Source organism: Rhinatrema bivittatum, chromosome 10 (assembly GCF_901001135.1).
Source record: "Rhinatrema bivittatum chromosome 10, aRhiBiv1.1, whole genome shotgun sequence".
NCBI lineage: Eukaryota > Metazoa > Chordata > Amphibia > Gymnophiona > Rhinatrematidae > Rhinatrema > Rhinatrema bivittatum.
Window position 1 is genome coordinate 46,331,325 of NC_042624.1, and position 23,576 is coordinate 46,354,900.

The window sequence follows — 23,576 nt, forward strand, 5'->3', positions numbered from 1 at the left end:
TGACTTCGGATTGGCTTACAGTAATTCTCTGGTTCTTGACTTCGGATTGGCTTATGGTGATTCTCTGGTTCCTGACTTCGGATTGGCAAGCGGCGATTCTCTGGTGCACGACCTTGGACTGGTGAGCGACGACCCTCTGGCACTCGACCTAGGACTCCTCCAAGACTCCGTCTCCAAGGGCCCACCTAAGTCCCAGCGGCCCGGGTCCCTACGGGCTCCTCCTGGGGGGACCGCGGGCTTCCGGGGCGAAGCTCCAGTTGGCCTTTGCACCATTGCTCTGACCTCCCTAGGTCCACCTAAGTCCCAGAGGTTGGGTCCCTACGGGCTCCTCCCGGGGGGACCGCAGACCACCAGTGGTGAAGACTCAGTGCCTCATCTCGTCTCTTCATCGCCTCTGTATTCGCCTCAGCCTCCAGTGCCAAGGGTCAGCCGGTCCCGCCTCTTGTTCTGCCTCGCCACCCGACAAGAGACCCTACGGATCCTCCGAAAGGTATACCATCCTCTTGTCGGCCAAGGGTCCACAAGCCTGAGCATAACATTTGTAGCATAAGTTTTGCAAGATTTGTGTTCTCACCAAAACACATACATAGAAAATTATTTTTCGCTCAATGCACAATTAAGTTATAGAATTCATTGTCAGAGGATGTGGTCAAAGAAGTTAGTATGCCTGGATTTAAAAAGTTATTAAATAAGTAGACTTAGGGAAAGCCATTATTTATCTCTGGATGTTAGCAACATAGGTTTTATCTACTGTGGGATTTAGCCAGGTGAGCTGGATTGGCCATTGTTGGAAATAGGGTATTGGGCTTGACGGATCCTTGGCATGGCCCAGTATGGCAATCCTTATGTTCTTATGTAGTGCACACATTTGTGCTAGGAAAAATTTGGCAACTGAGAAATAATTCAAAATTACAATAGGAGATTATAGTTTTCAGGCACCCATTCCCTCCCTCTCACATGCATAAAAGACTGGGGCAAGTGGTTCATTCATGGAGGAGAAATCTAGTGATAGAATGGGCAACAGTCATTAGGTTTAGCCCAATTTTTCTTTTTTTTTATAATTCTTTATTCAGTTTTTCAATTTTGACAAAACAGAAAAGTATCATAAGGCATGTTAACTCACAGCACATTCAAATTTAAGGCAAATGTTACAAAGAAAAAGAAGAAAAAAAATGTTTTCTACAAATTTTTTACCACTATACTTCACAATCTACAAACTTTTTCTGTAAGTAAAGACATAGGGGTACATTTTAAAACATAGCGCACGCGTACATTGTTCGCGTACCAGGCACGAACAAAAGTACGCCGGATTTTATAAGATACGCGCGTAGCCGCGCATATCTTATGAAATCCGGGGTCGGCGCGTGCAAGGGGGTGCACATTTGTGCAACTTGCACACGCTGAGCCCTTCGTGCGCTGCCTGTTCCTTCCGAGGCCACTCCGAAATCGGAGCGGCCTCGGAGGGAACTTTCCTTCAGCATCCCCCCACCTTCCCCTCCCTTCCCCTACCTAACCCACCCCCCCGGCCCTATCTAAACCACCCCCTACCTTTGTCGCACAAGTTATACCTGCTCAAAGCAGGTATAACTTTGCGCGCGCCGGGCAGGCTGCCGCGCGCCATGTTCCGGTCTAGGGGCTGGTCCGGAGGCCTCGGCCACGCTCCCGGAATGCCCCCAGGCCGAAACCACGCCCGTGGCACTGCCCCCGGATGATGCGCTGACCGCGTCATGCCCCCCGACATGCCCCCGTTGAGGCATCGACCGCGTCACGCCCCCCGACATGCCCACCCCAAGAAAGCCCCGGGACTTACGCACGTCCCGGGGCTTTGCACATACCGGAAGCCTATGCAATATAGGCTCGGCGCGCACAGGGGCGTTTTAAAAGGGTTACACGCGTACCTTATGCACGTAACCCTTTTAAAATCCGGCCCATAAGGTAATATGGAGATCCAGGACTTTATTAGGACAAGAACATTTTAAGAAAAATACTTTAAAAAAGAAATAGGGAGGGGAAACAATCTTATCCATTTATAGCACCTGTCAGTTAGGTATTACTAGCCTCTACTATTTTTTATTTATTTATTTATTTTTATTTATATTCCACTTTTCACTGTGCTTCAAAGTGGATTACATTCAGGTACTATAGGTATTTCCCTATCCCCAGATTATCCAACAAATTCCTTAATTGAGCTGGTTCAAAGAAAATATATTTGTTGTTATCTAATTTTAGTATACATTTACATGGATGTCTGATATTAAACTGACCACCCATTTGTCTAACTTCTTGACTCATGCACAAATAAAGTTTCCTTCTAATCTGTGTCACGCTTGTCAAGTCTGAATACATCCATACTTTTTGACCAAAATATAACTTATTCCTATATTGTAGAAATAATCTTAATATCATATCTCTATCTGTGGGAAACATAAATGAGACAAGTAATGTTCCACGGAACTCTATTTGCTCTTCCAATGAAGTTTCCAGGAAAGCTGTAAGATCAGTTCCCGCTTTCTGAGCATGCTCTGATGGAGGTAATTCACTCATATTTCTTGGTGAAGCAGCAAAGAATATTTTGAAGACTGGTGGTATCGCTTCTATAGGCACTGAAATGATTTAAATTAAATATTTTTTAAATTGATCCTTTAAAGGGACCAACTTAATAGAAGGAAAGTTTAGAACGCTAAGGTTCAAGTACCTTGATTTGTTCTCAAAATTTTCAATTCTTTTTGCAGCAATATCTTCACCTTGAATCAATTTTGTTTGTACTGAGGCTAGTGAATAAAATGAGAAGCTTGGGAGTGAGTGCCAAGGTGGTGACCTGGATAGCAAACTGGTTGAAGGATAGAAGACAATGTGTGATGGTAAATGGAACTTACTTGGAAGAGAGAGCGGTGATGAGCGAAGTGCCGCAAGGGTCGGTGTTGGGACTGGTCCTGTTAAATATCTTCGTGAGGGACCTAGCGGATGGGATAGGAGGTAAGGTTTGTCTATTTTGCGGATGATACTAAGATCTGCAACAGAGTGGACACGCCGGAAGGAGTGGAGAGAATGAGATGGGATTTAAGGAAGCTGGTAGACTGGTCGAAGATATAGTAGCTGAGATTCAATGCCAAGAAGTGCAGAATCATGCATATGGGGTGTGGAAATCCAAAAGAACTGTATTTGATGGGGGGTGAAGGTCTGATGTGCACGGAGCAGGAGAAAGACTTTGGGGTGACAGTGTCTGATCTAAAGTCAGCGAAACAATGTGACAAGGCAATAGCTAAAACCAGAAGAATGCTGGGCTGCATAGAGAGAGGAATATCTAGTAAGAGAAAGGAAGTGATGATCCCCTTGTACAGGGCCCTATTCCTGATACCGGGAGTGTTGTGATCTTCCTGCATGCAGTGCCCTATCCCTGATACCGGGAGTGTTGTGATCTTCCTGCACGCAGTGCCCTATCCCTGATACCGGGGGTGTTGTGATCTTCCTGCACACATCCCGGTATCAGGGATATGGCACTGAGTGTAGGAAGATCACAACACCCCCGATATCAGGGATAGGGCACTGCATGCAGGAAGATCACAGCACTCCCGGTATTAGGGATAGGGCACTGCGTGCAGGAAGATCACAACACTCCCGGTATCAGGGATAAGGCACTGCATGCAGGAAGATCACAACACTCCCGGTATCAGGGATAGGGCACTGCGTGCAGGAAGATCACAACACCCCCGGTATCAGGGATAGGGCACAAGTTCTAGTCATATTGACTGATCACATTACTTTTTTTGTCAAGCTACCAACCGTTTCCATTTCCCATCCCCCCAACCATCACGTCAGTGGGAACCTTGGTAACATCAATAAATAAGAGGGCAGCCAGCCAATAGGAATACATATTCATTCCTAACTGACCTGAAAAGTGTCAATTTGTATCATTTTCTGTTAGTGCACACTAACAATGGTTAGTGTGCACTAACTCCCGGTTAGTGCGCACTAACTCCCGTTAGTGCGCACTAACCCGATTAACAATTTTTTAACGATAAATATGGGGAATTCCTATTGTATCGTGTTCTTTAACAATTTAGGACGATTTTAAAATTATCAGACGATAATTTTAATCGTTGAAAAACGATTCACATCCCTAATTGGTATGTTTCTTTAGGTTCAGTTGCTGGTCAAGGTGTACCCCAAGATTTCGTGCGCAGGGCTGCGAAAGATAGGCATTAAAGGCAGGATAATTTGCAAGGTTGGGTTTGGGGGTAATGTGTTTTGAGATGAAGAGCACTTCTGTTTTTGAAGAGTTAAGGGCGAGGTGGATATTGGAGAGTAGGGTATTTATGGAGGCAAGACAGTTCTTCCAGTGTTCAAGGGCATTGGTGAGAGTCACAAACAGGCATAATAATTTGGACATCATCTGCATAGAGATAGAATTTGAGACCTAGATCTGTTATGAGATGGCAGAGAGGGATGAGGTAGATGTTGAAAAGGGTGGATGAGGGGGAGGAGCCTTGTGGAACTCCTTGGGAAAGGGCATGGTGGGAGGATTCAGCATTGCCTATCTTAACAGAGTATTGTCTGTTGGAGAGATAGGAGAGGCCAATGTTAGTGAGACAGGAAAGGAGGTTGGGTGTGGCTTATGGTATCGAATGCAGCAGAGATGTCCAAGAGGGCAAGGATGAACCAATGACCTTGGTCCATTCCTCTGATGAGGTGATCAGAGAGGGAGAGTAGCAGGGTTTCCATGTTAAAGTGCTTATGAAAGCCAAACTGAGAGGGGTGGAGAATATTGTTTTCTTCAATGTATGTCGTTAACTGGGAATTGACCACCTTCTCAATGATTTTTGAGATGAACAGGGGGTTAGAGATAGGCCAATAATTGACTGGGTCTTGTGGGTCTAGGGATGGCTTTTTAAGAAGGGGTTTGATCACTGCATGCTTAAGGGGGATAGGAACAATGCCTTATGAGAGGGAACTGTTGATGACTGTGGCTACTGGTTTGACTATGGAGTCTGGTATCATAAGTAGGGCTTTTGTGGGTATGGTGTCTGAGGGATGGGATGCAGGTTTCATCTTTTTGAGGATGGATGTAATTTCATTCGATGAAGTGAGTTCAAGGGAGTTGAGGGTGGAAGGAGTAGGTTGGGGGTCCTGTACTGTATGTTGGGTTCAGGAGGGAATCTGAGCAGGAAATTAGATATTTTATTATGGAAGTAATGCACCAATAGTTCACTTTTGTTCTTTGTTTTGTTGTCAGGGTTGGGGGGGGGGGGTCAGACTTGGTGAGTGTGGAGATATATGAGAAGAGGGCTTTCGGGTTATAGACGTAGTCATGTATTTTTGCGGAGAAAAAGTCACGTTTGGCATTTAGGGTGGAGGATCTGTAAATGTAGAGTGCGGATTTGAAGATGGAGGTTTTCTGTGGCGATGGGTCTTTCCACCAGGCTCTCTCTTTTGTCTAAGATCATTCATGTTTTGTTTCAGTTCAGTTGTGTACCAGGGTTTAGTGTTCTTAGCTGCAGGATTTAGCTCACGTTTAATAATAGGGCAGTGTTTATCTGCAATATCCAAGGTGAGATTGCTCCAGGATTCAATTGCAGCATTGGGATTAGTGCAGTTGAGTTTGTAAATGGTGCTGGAGAAGGCATAAATGAGATCCTCACTGGGGCAGGATTTTCTATAGTTGATAGTATTGTTGGGAACAGCGTGGTTTAACATGGGGGTCTTTGTAGAGAGAAAAGTTTTGATGAGGGAATGGTCTGACCAAGGGACAGGGGTGCAGAAGTGGGGGGGGGGGGGGTTGGGGGAGAGGATCCAAGAGTTAATGAATAGCAGATCTAGCATGTGCCCTGCCTTGTGAGTGGGGGAAGAGATAATTTGTTTGTATCCCATGGGCTGGAGGGAGTTGAGGAGGGCTTCACAGGTAGAGGAGAGTGGGGAGACATCGACATGAAGGTTAAAGTCTCCTATGATAATGGCTGGCTTATCAATGTTGATATTGTCTCAGATGAATTCAATGAGGGGGAGGGATTATGTTCTATGAGGCCAGGAGGGGCATAGATGAGGCAGACTTGTAGATCATGGGATTTATATAACCCAATCTCAAATCTGGTAGGGGGTTCAATGATTATAAGTTTAAGTTTTATCTGTTTTTTGACAGATCTTAGTGTCATCTGCAAAAAGACAAACCTTACCTTCTATCTCATCCACTATGTCGCTCACATAGATATTGAACAGGACCGGTCCCAACACCGATCCTTGCGGCACTCTCCTTAACACTGCTCTCTCTTCAAAGTAAGTTCCATTTACCTTCACACATTGTCTTCTGTCCGTCAACCAGTTTGCAATCCAGGCCACCACCTCGGCACTCACTCCTATGCTTCTCATTTTATTCACCAACTTCCTGTGCGGGACCGTATCAAAAGCTTTGCTGAAATCCAAGTAGATGACATCGAGCGCTTTTCCTCGATCCAATTCCCTAGTCACCCAGTCAAAAAAGTCAATCAGATTTGTCTGACAGGATCTTCCCCTGGTGAATCCATGCTGCCTCTGGTCCAGCAATTCTCCCGACTGTAGATAGTTCACTATTCTTTCTCTCAGCAGGGACTCCATTACTTTTTCCACCACCGAGGTAAGGCTAACTGGTCTGTAGTTACCAGCCTCCTCTCTGCTCCCACTCTTGTGAAGCGGGACCACTACCGCTCTTCTCCAATCACTTGGCACCACTTCTATTTCTAGTGATCTATTGAACAGGTCATACAGCGGACCCGCCAGCTCATCTCTGAGCTCCCTCAGTATCCTGGGATGAACCTCATTAGGCCCCATGGCTTTGTCCACTTTCAGTTTCCCCAGCTCTTCCCATACATTCTCTACTGTAAATGGAGTTACATCTACTCCACTCCCCTCCAGTTTCTTGTTAACTAGCGACGGTCATTCTCCTGGGTCCTCTTGAGTGAACACTGAACTGAAATATTCATTTAATATTTCTGCCATTTCTTCCTCTCTCTCTACACATTGATCCTTTTCACCTTTCAATTTCATTATACTACTTTGAACTTTTCTCCTTTCTCTGATGTATCTGAAAAATGTTTTGTCACCTCTCTTTACCTCTTTGGCAATCCTTTCTTCTGCTTGTGTTTTTGCTTTCTTGATTACTTTCTTTGTCTCCCTCAGATCTACCAGATATTCTTTGTGCTCCTCCCTTTGGTATCTTTTATATTTCTTGAATGCTGTTCTTTTAGCCTTTATTTTGTCAGCCACCTCTTTTGAGAACCAGATAGGTTTCATTTTTCTTTTGCTTTTCTTTACTTTTCTAACATATAGATTAGTTGCCTTGATAATTGCTCCTTTTAGTTTGGCCCACTGTTGTTCCACATCTCTCTTGTTCACCCAGCCTTCTAGTTCTTCCTCCAGGTACTTCCCCATTTCATCAAAGTCTGTGTTTTTGAACTGAGAAGCTCGGGTCTTCGTGTTTTCTTCGCCGTATCCTTTGTGTGATATGAAACCATACCGTTTGATGATCACTGGTGCTGAGGTCATCAGAGACATCAGAGACATTATCTCCATTAGTGAGCACTAAATCGAGTATAGCTCCCTCTCTCATGAGTTCCATTACCATTTGTTTGAACAAAGCCCCTTGCAGGGCATCCACTATTTCTCTACTATTATTAGATTCTGCGGAAGGGATTCTCCAGTCTACATCCGGCAGATTCAAGTCTCCAACGATCATCACTTAAGAATATAAGAACATAAGAAATTGCCATGCTGGGTCAGACCAAGGGTCCATCAAGCCCAGCATCCTGTTTCCAACAGAGGCCATACCAGACCACAAGAACCTGGCAATTACCCAAACACTAAGAAGATCCCATGCCACTGATGCAATTAATAGTAGAGATGTGAATCGTGTCCTCGATCGTCTTAACGATCGATTTCGGCTGGGAGGGGGAGGGAATCGTATCGTTGCCGTTTGGGTGTTTAGAATATCGTGAAAATCGTTAAAATTGTGAACCGGCACACTAAAACCCCCTAAAACCCACCCCCGACCCTTTAAATTAAATCCCCCACCCTCAAATGCCTTAAATTACCCTGGGATCCAGCGGCGGTCCATAGCTAAATCGGGGGAAGGGGGAGGGCAGGAAAACCGGCACACTAAATCCCCCTAAAACCCACCCCTGACCCTTTAAATTAAATCCCCCCCTCCCGAATCCCCCCCAAATGCCTTAAAGTACCCTGGGGTCCAGCGGCGGTCCAAAACAGGCTCCTGCTGTTGAAGCGTGTTGTCTTCAGCCGGCGCCATTTTGCAAAATGGCCGCCGCAAAATGGCGGCGGCCATAGACCAACACGATTCGACCGCAGGAGGTCGCTTCCGGACCCCCGCTGGACTTTTGGCAAGTCTTGTGGGGGTCAGGAGGCCCCCCCAAGCTGGCCAAAAGTCTCTGGGGGTCCAGCGGGCGTCCGGGAGCGATCTCCTGCCGCGAATCGTTTTCCGTATGGAAAATGGCGCCGGCAGGAGATCGACTGCAGGAGGTCGTTCAGCGAGGGTTCCGGACCTCCGCTGAATGACCTCCTGCAGTCGATCTCCTGCCAGCGCCATTATCCGTACGGAAAACGATTCGCGGCAGGAGATTGCTCCCGGACGCCTGCTGGACCCCCAGAGACTTTTGGCCAGCTTGGGGGGGCCTCCTGACCCCCACAAGACTTGCCAAAAGTCCAGCGGGGGTCCGGAAGCAACCTCCTGCGGTCGAATCGTGTTGGTCTATGGCCGCCGCCATTTTGCGGTGGCCATTTTGCAAAATGGCGCCGGCTGAAGACAACACGCTTCAACAGCAGGAGCCCGTTTCGGACCGCCGCTGGACCCCAGGGTACTTTAAGGCATTTGGGGGGGTTTAATTTAAAGGGTCGGGGGTGGGTTTTAGGGGGATTTAGTGTGCCGGTTTTCCTGCCCTCCCCCTTCCCCCGATTTCATTTAAAGGGTCGGGGGTGGGTTTTAGGGGGATTTAGTGTGCCGGTTTTTCCTGCCCTCCCCCTTCCCCCGATTTAGCTATGGACCGCCGCTGGATCCCAGGGTAATTTAAGGCATTTGGGGGGGGTTCGGGAGGGTGGGGGATTTAATTTAAAGGGTCGGGGTGGGTTTTAGAGGGTTTTAGTGTGCCGGTTTTCCTGCCCTCCCCCTTCCCCCGATTTATGATTTTTTGACGATAAATCGGGGGAATTGGTATTGTATCGTGGCCCTAACGATTTTTGACGATTTAAAATATATCGGACAATATTTTAAATAGTCAAAAAACGATTCACATCCCTAATTAATAGCAGTGGCTATTCCCTAAGTAAATTTGATTAATAGCCGTTAATGGACTTCTCCTCCAAGAACTTATCCAAACCTTTTTTGAACACAGCTACACTAACTGCACTAACCACATCATCTGGCAACAAATTCCAGAGCTTTATTGTGCACTGAGTGAAAAAGAATTTTCTCTGATTAGTCTTAAATATGCTACTTGCTAACTTCTCCCTTCTTTCCCATCTTTTGGATGTCTTCAACCAGATCTCTGTCATGATCTTCCTTTTGATTTGAAGGCCTGTAAACCACTTCAGTATAAATTAATGCCCCATCATCTTTTTTTAGGTTGGCTCATAGTGCTTCTTCATTGCCCCATCTTCCTTGCAGCTCAGATGCTTGGATATTGTTTCTGACATAAAGAGCCACTCTTCCCCCTTTCCTATCCTCTCAGTCCTTTCTTAACAAGTTATAGCCCGGTATTGCCGTATCCCAATCATGAGATTCTGTGAACCACGTCTCTGTGACAGCAACAACAGTCCACCTCCCCCATTAGGGCTTACAGATCTTGGATTTTATTGCCCAAACTACGAGCATTTGTGCTCATAGCTTTCCAGCTTTTCTCATTCAGGTTACTGCTTTTTCTGGACTCCTTTTGTGACTTTAGTTGAGTTTTGTTATTCACTTCACCCTTTCCCTTTACATTTGTGCAAAGGAAAAGATTAGTGCCTCTGATGACAGTCATCCATCACAATGAGCTTTTTCCTTTGGTTACTGCTCTGGAATTTCTGTATGCATTGGGTTTCTTCTTTCTTTTCAGATAACACTTCAATCTTTTTCTCAAAAACTTCTTCAATATTTAATACAGAGAAGGCTTTTTGTACTTGTTGCACTTGATACAGTGTGTGTCTCCTCATCAGAGGCCTAATTCTACCAGAGCCCACTGTAATCCTGTTGTTTTTGAGTTCCTTAATGCCCTGTGTGAGTGGGGGGGGGGGGTAGACTTGTGGGCTGCACAGCTGTGAAGAACAGGTGTCTGTGGGTCACAGGTCTTATCCTATCTGAGCCCACTGTAAATCTCTTTTTCCTTGACTTTTGGTTTTTCTGTGGTAATGGGGGATTAATTCCTGAATAATGTAAAGTGGGTGAGACTTTCTTTATTGAAGCTAATTCAGCTTTAACTTCAGCCAGCTCCTTTTTCAAGGAAGAGAGTTCTGAACAATGGGGCAAGCCCTAAGTTTCCAGATGATTTCCCTCAGAATAAAGGATCACAATAGCTACATTGGATAGTCCTCATTTTGGTAATTTATTTGATGGTTGGTCAAGGCCATATACTGTTGGCCTTGACCACATTCTCCAGTAACAAATTCAGATACATATTTTCTTGATTCATCCTGATTCTAAAGGAGCAGCTCTAGCACTATGTTAAAGGAATAATTGCTATAGATGAATTAGCAGGCAACCCCAGCTAAATGGTTGTTTATTTACCTTCCCTTATAGCTTGACACTGTCACACAAAAGCTTATTACTTGTTTGCCACAGTAATATATTGCAGTTGAACATATTGTGCTTGTGTGTAGACACAACATATGTACTGTGTAGGAGGTGTTGAAATGCATATATATATATATATATATATATATAGATAGATAGATAGATAGATAGATAGATATATTGCAAGGTCCATATTCAGCACCACCATATCTGGCTAAGTGGTGGTGAGTTAAAATCATCCCAGGATCAGTGGTCACTAAGACAGATTACTTATGTGGCTAAACAGGTTAGCTGGCTAAGTGGTTGGTAACACAGGGGCATAATTGGGAGAAGTAGAGTTAGTCAGATATTCAGAGTTAGCTGGATAACTTATCTGGCTATCTGTGAGACCTATCCCAACATTAGCCAGACTCTCTCTCTCTCTCTCTCATAGAAGGGCCCGGACAGCTAGGCTGGCTCTCCGGGAGCATAAAACTACTAAACATGGTCCCCCCCAGTGGTTGTATGTAGGAAATACAACAATTCTGGCACTTATTGCAAAGTGCAAAAAAGTTATCACAATTTGTGCTATCTTAGCGCTTCGCATAGGTATTAGTGCAAATTGCAAAAAAACTGCCTATTACCATAAAACATGCCCCTTTTCCTATCACATGTGATATTTTGTACATTTTGATAAATCCAGGCCTAAGTTAGCTGAATAGGTTATCCAGTTAACTAGCCCCACCAGATATCAGCTGAATATAGACTTTCTCATAATTTTTAGTTTTACATAGGAGACTAAAGAAATAGTTCCTCTTACTTTAAATTGAGAAAGATTAGAAAGACATCAGCAAGTCGAGTCCCTTCTTCTCAATCAGGTCAAACATAATTATGAAAATGCATATTTTAAACATGATTCCATCCCACTTACCATCTACAAGGTTTACTTAGATGCTATTTTAAAGTTAAAATATTGTATGATCTCTCTCCAAGTTGCTTATCACAATTATATGTAGCCTTTACCAAAATCTTGAATTATTTGATGTTAAGAGATTTTCCTTGAGATAAATCACAATGTGATGTTTTATGGGAGTAATTTTTTCCACAGAAGATGGCATATAAACCTTGCTAAGCACTGATACAATGTAAAGAGAATTGTTTACCTATTAATTTGAAACATTAATGTTGTACCTTTGGAAAATCCTAATGTGCTTTTATGTAAAATATAAATTATTTGTTAGAATATGAAGTGACATATTAAAGTATTGACAAGCTATGTCAATAATAATTTCATTGAACAAGAATTAGATCAAGAATGTGCTGACTGCTTGACTCATAACTCTATCAACTTGTTCTTGAAGTCATGGGAGCTACCAAAGAACTGGAGTAGAATAATTACAGTCCTGTTACACAGAAGTGGGGGAAGGGGCAAGGACAAGGAAGGCAACTATAATGACTTATTGCTGAACTTCAGTAGTGGTCAGGATGATGGAAACAATACTAAAGAAAAAGATGGTGCAGTACCATAGATAAGTAAAGTATAGGACATCAGAAAAATAAGGAACATCTATCAAACTTTATTATGGTCTTTAATGAGATGACAAAAGTTGTAGATAAGAGAAGTGCAGTATGTATTGGTTATGGATTTCAGTAAGACTTTTGATATATAGAAGAATGGTAAACAAGCTGAATGGTATGGGAGGAGGTTCAAGAAGTTGTACATTAAGGGACAAATTTTCAAAACATTTCCGTGCATAAAATTAGCATATAATCATATAAGTAGCTTGTACTTGCATTCAAGCTATTTGATAAGCATCAAAAGTACACATGCATTTTCAGTCTCACATGTAAAAAAGGGGTTGTCTAGAGGTGTTCTGGGATGGGGCCAAGAGGTACATATGTAAGTTGCTAGTTTATAAGAAACTTGTGTGTATACATTTGGCAACTTATTCCCATAATTTTACACCTGCTAATTATCTTGTGCAATTGATATAAGACTTATTTATTGTCTATTATTGCTTGGGTGAGAGGTCTGGGTAAACTGGTAGACATTCAAAGTGAAGAACTAGGAGGGTCTCGATGACCTGGAGAAGGACTGGGTGAACTGATGGAAGTTTCAGCAAACTGGTGACTTCAATTATGCATGTAGATTGTAAAATATACTGACCTTTGTGTATAAAACAGGGTTTTACATGAGCAAGTCACAATCTTTTTCATGCATAAAATATAAATACATATGTTTTTAAAATATGTACAAAAAGTATGTACTTTCAATGAATTGCAGGTATCTGTGATAAGGAAACACTTGCATATGTTGGGGGATACACATGTATTTTACAATCTGAGGGCCAGATTTTATAACATGCACGTGGGTGTAGATTTGTGCGCGCAACCCTGCGCGCACAAATCTACGCCCAATCTACATGCTCGCAGCCGCACGCATGTTATAAAATCCGGGGTTGGAGTGTGCAAGGGGGTGCACACTTGTGCACCTTGCGCGCGCTGAGCCCTAGGGGAGCCCCGATGGCTTTCCCCATTCCCTCCGCTCCCCCCCCCCACCTTCTCTTCCCCTATCTAACCCGCCCCCCAGCCCTGCCTAAATCTCCCCCTACCTTTGTTGTCTTAGTTACGCCTGCAACTTGCGCGCACCGGCCAGCTGCCATGCCGGAGGCCTCGGTCCTGCCCTTGGCCCGGCGCCCCACCCCCACCCCCGCCCCCTTCCTGACCCTTTTTCAAAGCCCCGGGACATACGCGTCGCCGAGCCTATGCAAAATAGGCGTGCAGGGGCACTTTCTTGGGGTTATGCGCGTAAGTTACGCGTGTAACCCTTTGAAAATCTGCCCCTGTATGTACCATTGTGATTGACTAAGTATATAAACCTAATAAATAAATAAAATAAATAAATAGCAGATCTTTGCATGGGCATATTTATGCATTTGTGGGGCTGCCTGTAGGTTTTTAAAAGTTATTCTCCCTGTGAAGAACTGGTTGAGTAGCTTAAATATAGAGAGAGGAAGAAAATGGAGTCTACTCAGATGTTCGCAAATTGATCAATAGGGTACCCCAAGGATCTTACTGGGACCACTGATTTCCAATATCTTTATCAAACGTATTGCTAAAGATCATGCCCAAGAATATGCTATTTAGCATGTGATACTAAAAACTGTAATGGAGTAGGCATGCTAGAAAGGGTATAAAAATGAAAGGGGACTTGTAAAAATTGAAAGATTGGTCAAGGATTTGAAAACTGAAGAAAGGAGTGTAAAATCATGCATTTGGGATGCAAAAATGTATTAGTCAACTATGGATCAGAAAGATAAGACCTAGAAGCTGTAAAACAAGTAAGACATCTAGATATAATCATTTCAGATGATGGTGTGCATTTAGAATTTTTTATTTTTTTTGTTTAGTTTGTGGTTTATTTTGTTTAATTTTGTTTATTTGAAATGAAATAAATAACAATACAAATGAAAATAAAACCAAACAAATTTGGAACTGATCTTCCTGCCTGTGTCTCAAAAATTAAAATAAAAATAAAAATCAAGGCCTGCTGGCACTGACCCCCACTCCCAATACCTCTTACTCCCATAATTATCTAAGGATATAAGAACATAAGAAATTGCAATGGCAAGTTAAATATTAGACATTCATAGGACAGGCTACGAGAGAATTTGAAAAGAAGTTGGCCAAAGAAGCAAAAACTCACAATAAAAACGTTTTAAAATATATCCAAAGCAGAAAGCCTGCAAGGGAGTTGGCTGGACTGTTGGATGATCGAGGGTTTAAAGGGGCACAGAAAAGGTAAGGTAATCATGGAAAGATTAAAAGATGTCTTTGCTTCGGTGTTTACTGAAAAGAATGTTGGGGAAACACCCGTTCCAGAGATGGTTTTCAAGGGTGATTTGGTTCAGATGAACTGAACCAAATCACGGTGAACCTGGAAGATGTGTTAGGCCAGATTAAGAAACTGAGGAGTAGAAAATCACCTGGATCAGATGGTACATACCCCAGAGTTCTGAAAGATCTAAAAAATGAAATTTCAGACCTATTTAAATTAATTTATATCCTATCATTAAAATCATCCATTGTACCTGAAAATTAGAAGATGGCCAATGTAGCCCTGATATTTAAAAAGGGCACTAGGGGTGATCAGGAAACTATAGACCAGTGAGTCTGACTTCACTGCCAGGAAAAATCATGGAAACTTAAAAAGAATAAAATTATAAAACATTTAGATAGACATGGTTTAATGGGAGACAACATGGATTTACCCAAGGGAAGTCTTGTCTCACACATCTACATTTTCTTGAGGAGGTTAATAAACATGTGGACAAAGGTGAACAGGTAGATGTGAGAATTTGGATTTTCAGAAGGCATTCAAAAAGACCTTCATGAAAACTAAGAAAACTAAAAATTCATGGAATAGGAGGCGATGTCCTTTTGTGGATTGTAAGCTGGTTAAAAGACAGGTAACAGAGTAGGATTAAATGGTCTGTTTTCATAGTGGAAAAAAGGTAAACAGTTGAGTGCCTCAGGGATCTGTACTTGGACCGGTGATTTTAATATATTTATAAATGATCTGGGGTACAAGTGAGGATATCAAATTTGTGGATGACACAAAATTATGCAGAGTCGTTAAATCTCAAGCGGATTGTGATAAATTGCAGGGACATTGCAAGACTGGAAGATTGGGAGTCCAAAGTGCAGATGAAATTTAACGTGGACAAGTGCAAAGTGATGCATACAGAGAAAAATAACCCTTGCTGTAGTTACACAATGTTAGGTTCTATCTTAGGAATTACCACCCAGGAAAGAGATCTAGGCATCATAGTGGATAATATATTGAAATTGTCATCTCAGTGTTCTGTGGCGATCAAAAAATCAAACAATATTAGGATTTATTAAGAAAGGAATGGCAAATAAAACTATGGATGTCATAATGTCTCTGTATCGCTTCATGGAGAGACCCCCATCTTGAATATTGTGTGCAATTCTAGTCGCCACATCTCAAAAAAGATATAGTTGCACTGGAGAAAGTGCAGAGAATGGCGACCAAAATCATAAGTGGCATGGAAAGTCTCCCTATGATGAAAGGTAAGGAAGTTATGGCTGTTCAGTTTGGAGAAGAGACGACCAAAGGGGGATATGATAGAGATCTTCAAAATCATGAAAGGACTTGAACAAGTTAATGTAAATTGGTTATTTACTCTTTTCAGATAATAGCACTAGGGAGCATTCCATGAAGTTAGAAAGTAGCTCATTTAAAACAAATTGAAGAAAATTATTTTTCACTCAGCATACAATTATGTTCTGGTAATCATTATGAGTATGTTGTTGCAGCAGTTAGTGTAACTGGGTTTAAAAAAGATTTAGATACGTTTCTAGAGTAAAAATCCATGAACTGCTATTAATTAATAAGCAATAGTAGCTTACTTAATGTGTGGGTACTGCAGGTACTTGTGATTTGGATTTGCCCTTTTGGAAACAGGTTCTAGGCTTGATGGACCCTTGGTATGACCCAGTATGGCATATCTTATGTTCTAATGTTAACTTTGATAGGCAAAAGTTCATGATCTGAAGTTTCAGGTGCAAAGGAAATATGAAATAATACTTTACTAACAGGGTAGTAGGTGCATGGAATAGCCCACCAGTAGAGGTAGTGGCAAACAAAACTATAGAGAAATTTAAATATGAGTGATACAGAGACAAAACATAGTCGCAAGAACAAGTGGAGGGAGGGCTCACAGGAGAAATGAGTGTGGAGGCTTGAGCAATTGCTCAGAGGGCCATAGAGGGGTGAATGAAAATCAATGGGCAGAGAGTGAATTATGACTGTATTATGCTTCCAAGAAGGCTGGCGTGTTCTGCACAGAGTGGTCATGGTTATAACCTTAATGTCAGAGGTATAGCTGTATTAGAATTCCAAGATGGTTGAGGTAAACTTCACAGAGCGACTGTGTTTATAACCCTAACATAAACAAGCACTGGGTGCTCATATGTTTCAGACTACACTGTCACTGTTTTTGATAGCTGTGTAGATTTCCAAAACATGATAAGACATGGAAGGAGGCCTTTGTTGTTGGATTAAATATCGGCCTTATAAAAATAAAAAAAAGGATGATGATAAGGCCTGCAATAAGTTACCAGTGGAGCTAGTTTAGGCCAGGATGGCAACAGAATTTAAACATGCTTGGGACAGATAGAGGGGATAGTGGAAAGAACAGCATTAAGAAGGAACATACAAAATATAAGGAAAAGCATGGGGATTTTTCATCTACCTAAAGTGGTACATGTCAAGGGAAGCAGGGAGTCAAACTACAGCCCCAGGTATTTTGCAGTGGAGTCACAGGGACTCTGGCTCAGTAAGAATCCTATAGAGCTGGAACTAAAGACCCTCCAGGAATGCTTACTGAAAACCTGCAGAAAGGATGAAATAACATTCACGTTTATCAGCAGGAGTACCGATCTTCTTTGTATCAAAGAAAGGATGCTTCTCTCCTGCATTGTATTAACTATTAGCCCTGAACACCATAACTATTAGTAACAGCTATCCCCTGCCTCTTTGTAATGAATGGTTAGAATGACTCCAGATAGCCCAAATATTCCATAAGATCAATTTGAGGACCAGAGTTCAGGACCAATGCAGTTATTAGAACTCTACACTAGATAATCAGAATGCAAAATAAATTGCCAATGTTATCTGCTTTCGATATGGCATAGGACTGTTTCTGGCAAATGTTCAGTTCTTTTATTCTTGCCTTCCAAAGGCATTTTTTTTCCAAGCCTGGAATATTTCTCTTGCTCCTTTGGGCTTATAATCAGAACCAGGATTGTGATCTGGTGCCCTTGACCTTCATTTGCAAGTAATCCAGGGAATTTTCTCCCTATTTATATCTCTTCCCAGCTTACCTTTAGTCTAGTCAGCGATAGTCCTCAGACAGGGGCCTTGTGCCATGCACCAGAGCTGCTTCGGGAACTTTGCAATCATGGAATTTAAACCTGGCAAATAAGTGTTTTTATTGTGTGATGACTTTGAATCCATCCTCAGGCATTGCGAACAACATCTCTACAGCATCCTCAAGCCTGGCTATCCCATGAATCAAACCTAGGTCCCTCTGCATGTTATTATGCAGCACTACCACTGAACCACTATAAAAGTATAGGTTTTCCATAGCCATGCACCAGATATCAAGACCTCTCACAATTGTTTTGTCTTTAAAGGTTTCTTAATGAAGAGAAATTTGTTGATGCTTTTCTAACCTATTCTCTTTTATTGAGTCCTTTGGGTAAGTTAACATCATCAGACTCTTGATAATCTTCAACATTTCCAGAAATACTGCTGTTGGTATAGAATTGCAATTAAATATACAGTACACATAGACTGCAATGAAGTGTAATATTCTTTTATAACGTATGTTTAAGGTACTTGTCAAAACAGAAATTGTAAATCCCATGGATTCCTTACATGCTATTTATTAGCGCTGTCAGATCTTTTTGATGTTTACTGAAATTACATTTTTTTGTAAAGTTATCAAACAAAAGGTACACATTTTCTTAGAAACATTTCTAGGTCAGAAGTTTAAAGAACCAACACTATGGATTAGATGCGATAAGCATTTGTCCAATAAATACAAAATGGGCAAAACACTTTTAGTACACAACATAATGCAACTAGTGTGGCAGATCTAAAGATTTAGGAGGTCTATATTCAAAAGCATTTATCCGGCTAACTCAGAAGTTAGCCGGATAAATGAATATTTGGGTACTTAGACTAAATTCTAGCTGGTCAATAAGATAGTTGGTAGAATTTAACTGGCTAAATTCAGGGTTTTCCGGGAGAGTAACTGGGAGGAATTGAGTTAGCTGATATTCAGAGTCAGTCAGGTAACTTAGCTGGCTAAGCCTGTTTGGACCAAAGCCCTGTCCTAGAGTTAGCTGGCTATATTCAGTAATGTGGCTGAACTATTGAATATACTGTACCTCCAAAGTTAGCTGGAAAAGTTTATCCAACTAACAGGGCCATTCATCAAATTGTGATGAGCTGCTATCATGTGCATAAGGGCATTAGTGCACGCGATAATGCCCTAATGCACGCAATAACTAACTACAGCATCTTGATTTGAACATTTAAATTAGGGAAAGGGTTTGGGTGGGGTTTAGGGAAATTAGGGACCTGTAGCACTGCAGGTGATAATGGATCGCACCTTAATGCCTGCAGTAGTGCCATAATATTTCATTTGCGCTTCGGGGGCGATAGTGGGCAGCGTGGCCGCAACCGCAGCAAGCAAAAACGCACCTCCGCGATGCAGCCACCTGTTCAATATTGCCCCCTCCACCCCTTTTTTTGTCATGGCTCATCATTCCACTGTATTTATAGCGAAATGATGAATCCAGGCCCAAATTTGCTATCCGGACAATGTCTGAATATGGACCTCTATGTGTGTATGTGTGTGTGTGTGTGTGTATATATAGTAAAAAGATTATTAGCTTGACACTAAATCTTCAAAAAGAAGGGGACCCTATCACACAGAATATTCTACGGAAAGAAGAGAAAATAGACCTCCCTGTTATATATGATAAATAACTATCCCCTTTAGAAATAACTATTAATATTAAGAAGATTTTATCAAATTATACAAAACTTTATTCTATATTTTACTTGCTTTCATACTATTAAAAACCATTTCTTAAAATGTCTAATTATGTAAAAATAAAATCATATTCCATAAATACTCCCTTTGCAAAAACATAGGCTCAAACAAAAAATCTAAATCACACCAACATCATACCAGAACATGTAGCAATGTAACATATTCTAGAAATCTCAGTTAAAATTAATTTTCAATTCTATTTTCCTTCACAAATATACATGAAAAATAATTGATATATTTCCCATTATGATATTTTGAACTGAACATTTTTAGCAGTCTGTCAGTAAGGCTAATGCAAACTAGAGCTCTTAATTTTTGAAACTTATATATCCACAGGAAACCACATCATTTGAATAACAGGAGTAGTGATGTAGTGCTCGGCTCCCCTGGCCTACTAAAAGTATCAAGAACATAAAAATAAAAGAGAAGGAACAGGAAATTTGCTAGATATATCAGTATCTATCTCCCATTATGATGTTTTCAAATTAAACATTTTTGGCAGGCCTTTGCTAAGGCTAATGCAAACTAGAACTCTTAATTTCTGAAATGTATATCCACAGAAAACCACATCATTTGAATAACCAACGATGATTTTTTTTTTCTTCAATTCACTAGATATATATATAGAGAGAGTGGATTTCCAGTCAGGATTTCAGTTTTTACTGGAACTGTTGGTGCAGTTTCTCCGATATTCATTTTATCCTGCAACAGGCTGCCTGAAGCAGCCTGTTGCAGGATAAAATGAAGGCCTTTGTAGGGGTTTGTTATATTATTTTAACATCATTGATTGATTAACAGTGAAATCTTCATTGGATATATAAATAGGGTACCCATAGTTAAAAGAGACCAGAAGGTTACCTGGGTACCAGGTCTGGCAGGGCAGGAGTGGGCCAGCTGGTGAAGGCCTGACGGGAGAGGCTGGTGTAAGTGAAAGCGTCAGGCAGCCATAGAGTTCCCAGAGCAACGATGTCATTGCAGCAAGCATCCCAGAACGCTAGTAAAGCTATTTGATAGTTTAAAATTAAAAAAAAGCCCTGACTGTTTTTAAAACAGGAGTAGTGATGTACTGCTCGGCTCCCCAGGCCTAGTAAAAGTATTAAGAACATAAAAAAAAAAAGGGAAGGAAAGGTAAAAAACACGGTATGTTTATTTAGAGCAAAGGCTTCTGTAAAGGAAAGGGGAAGAACAGAACAGAGTTACTGATAAAGTTAATGCTGCCCCCTGTGATTCTGAGCAGCTTTCGTTTAACAGGTGTAAGACTGAAAGATATGTCTGAAAGAAATCTCACAGCGAGCAAAGAAAGATTTGCTGAAGGGACAAATGAACTGACATGGCACAAATATTTTAGCGTCAGCCCTGCAAAAGAGATTTAACTAATGAATAGCTTATAAATAAAAGCTGATCAGGAACAAAAGAAAGTTAAAGTAACTTTCATCAAATTCACATCCCTTCATGACAAAGTTGCCAAGTTTAAATTGAAGGCAACAGAGAAGCACTTGTCTGTGAACGGTGAAATTGTTAAGTAGCAAAGTAACATCTCTGTAAGTGAAGCAAGGCTTCCTTGCTCAATGTATTCGCACCTGACAGGAAACAGCCCCACTAGTCTTGCATTGGATCGTGACTGCACACTTGGTGGAGGATTTGAATTTTTTGGGATCGATGTTCTATCTCCCCCACCTTGTGGCGGTAATTTTCCTGAAATGCTGATTCGATGCGAATAGAGGTGATTTTTACCCTTCAGAGTTTATATCCCCAAATTGAGTGGGTCTATTTTAGCCGATCATGTGGAAATATTTATGGTGTAATCTGGTTTCTATACTTTGTGGTGAACCATTTCTGGATCTGGAACAAGTTTATTTTCTTCTTTTTGTACAAAATATTTTCTAGTATTTATTTTGCACTCTTTATACATTAGGCATCCTTGCACCTTTTTTTTTTTTATAACCGAGCATATCATCAAGGGAGCACTGACTGTAATACTATACATATGTAGAGTTTTGAGCTTTTGGTGCTTGTATTTGACAGTATACTTTAGGTTGCATCTATCATAGCCATTGGTTTTTGCTAGGTCTGCATTACACTCTTCCTCAATTGTGATTTACATGAGAGTATCAATTGTGATTTACATGTGAGTATCATCTAACCTTTGTTAGATGATACTCACAATTGGATTGGCTATTCATTGTAATCACTTGATTCAACTGATTGGTTTATTTTTTGGCATCCTTTAAAAACCTTGACTATATATTGATATGTTCACACTCCATGAATCTTGATGCTTTCTAGCTGAAGAGGTATGTCACTGTTGTGTCAAGTAGTATTTTCCCATGTTTTGTGGTTCTTATTTTTTAAAACAATACCTGTCTTTGTTTTTTAGCATTTAAATTTAATGGTGCCGTCCCTCCCGATGCAGCCTTCGGGCGAAATACGGGGTCCATGTTGGGGGATCTTGGCGAAAAACTGTTAACTGGGATTGTCTTTACAAGAGGAGTTGCCTATATATTAAATTGAATTGAGACACTTAAAGAATATAAGAACCTCTATCTTCTTCACGCTCCTCCTGCTTCTCTGATATTATATTGAGTGTGGCTGTTCACTCCAATTATTGTCCCTGGAATTTATTCAACAACATAGCCATGCTGCTGAATATACTGTGTAATTTAGCTGGATACATTGTATCTGGCCAAGTTACTTAAGTGGCTATCTTTCAATATTGGGCCCCTAATGATTTAAAAAGTCACATACATTTGTTCTAATATTTCCCAAACACCAATAAAATACTTCAAAACAGCAGACAGATGAAATAACACCCCAACATTTAAAACAATAAATAATTAAATAATAAAAAAATCACCAGTTCTCCATACCATTAAATAAATAAATACCTGGCATCTTTTGATTTCCCAGAGATTGTTGTGGATTTGGGTGAAGAAGGCCACACGGTCTTTATCCTCTCTCTCTGTCACACACACAGACACTCTTTTTCTCATACACAGACAGGCTCTCATATACACATGCAGGCTCTCACTCTCTTATGCACATATGTAGGTACTCTCATACAGACATGTAGGTGAGCTCTCTCATACATATGCAGGCACTCACACTCATGCACATATTCAGGCTCTCCTCATACACACTTGCAGGCTACCTCTCTTTCATATACATATTCATCTCTCTCTCTTTCATACACACATGCAGGCGCTTTCTCTCTTTCATACACACATGCAGGCTCACTCTCAAGCACATATTCAGGCTCTTTCTCTTTCATACACACATGCTGGTGCTTTCCCTTAAATACACACACACTTATACACCTCTCAGGCACCCTCCTTTCTTCTGGGCCTTGGCTGAGCCTGTGCTGCTCATTTGCTACTGCATAGGGAAGTGGGAAGAAGCGGCCTTGCAACCGCCAGATGCGTCCTGTTGCTGAGCCTGTAGACCTTTCTTCGGGTCACAATGGTCCTGCTGATACCTCCCTTGGATCGTGCGGCCCTGCTGACACCTCCCTCGGGCCGTGCGGCCCCGCCAACACCTTCCTCAGGCCACACAGCCGTGACAACACCTCCCTTGGGCTTCATTGAGCTCTGTGACAATCCCTCAACAGGAGCTGAGATAACCATGACACCAGTGCAACTGGAACAATGGGGGGATGCCTGCTCCCCTGATAGGCCAATCTGCCTCTGACTGCAGCAATTATCTGCATATTTGGGCGGCTTTTAAAATTCACTCAACAAATGCAGGCCTGACATATTCATGCATCACCTAATTAATAACATAGCATAGTAACATAGAAATAATGGCAGAAAAGGAACAAAATGGTTTATCAAGTCTGCCCAGTTAGCTTCTTATGTAGTATCTACCACACCATGCAGGTTACCCCATGTTTCTCTTAAGGGTAGCAACTGCTGTCCTTGTAGTTAGCCCCAAGCCTTATAATAACCCATAAAAATCTACTACTAGCAACATTTTTATTGGGTGATGAGCCTTTTTGAAAATTCAGACATGCTTTGTTTATGGACTTGGCCGTAGAAGTAGTCCTGTGTTTTTCCTCTTATGTCTGTGCATCAGTTCAACAGACCATAAAGGTCAGGGCCCTTGTTGGTTGCTGTCTCAATCCAAATTCCCCTTTTCCTCCTGCCATTGAAGCAAAGAGCAATGTTGGTGTTGAATCCAAAGAATCAAGGCTTAGCGGTTAAAAG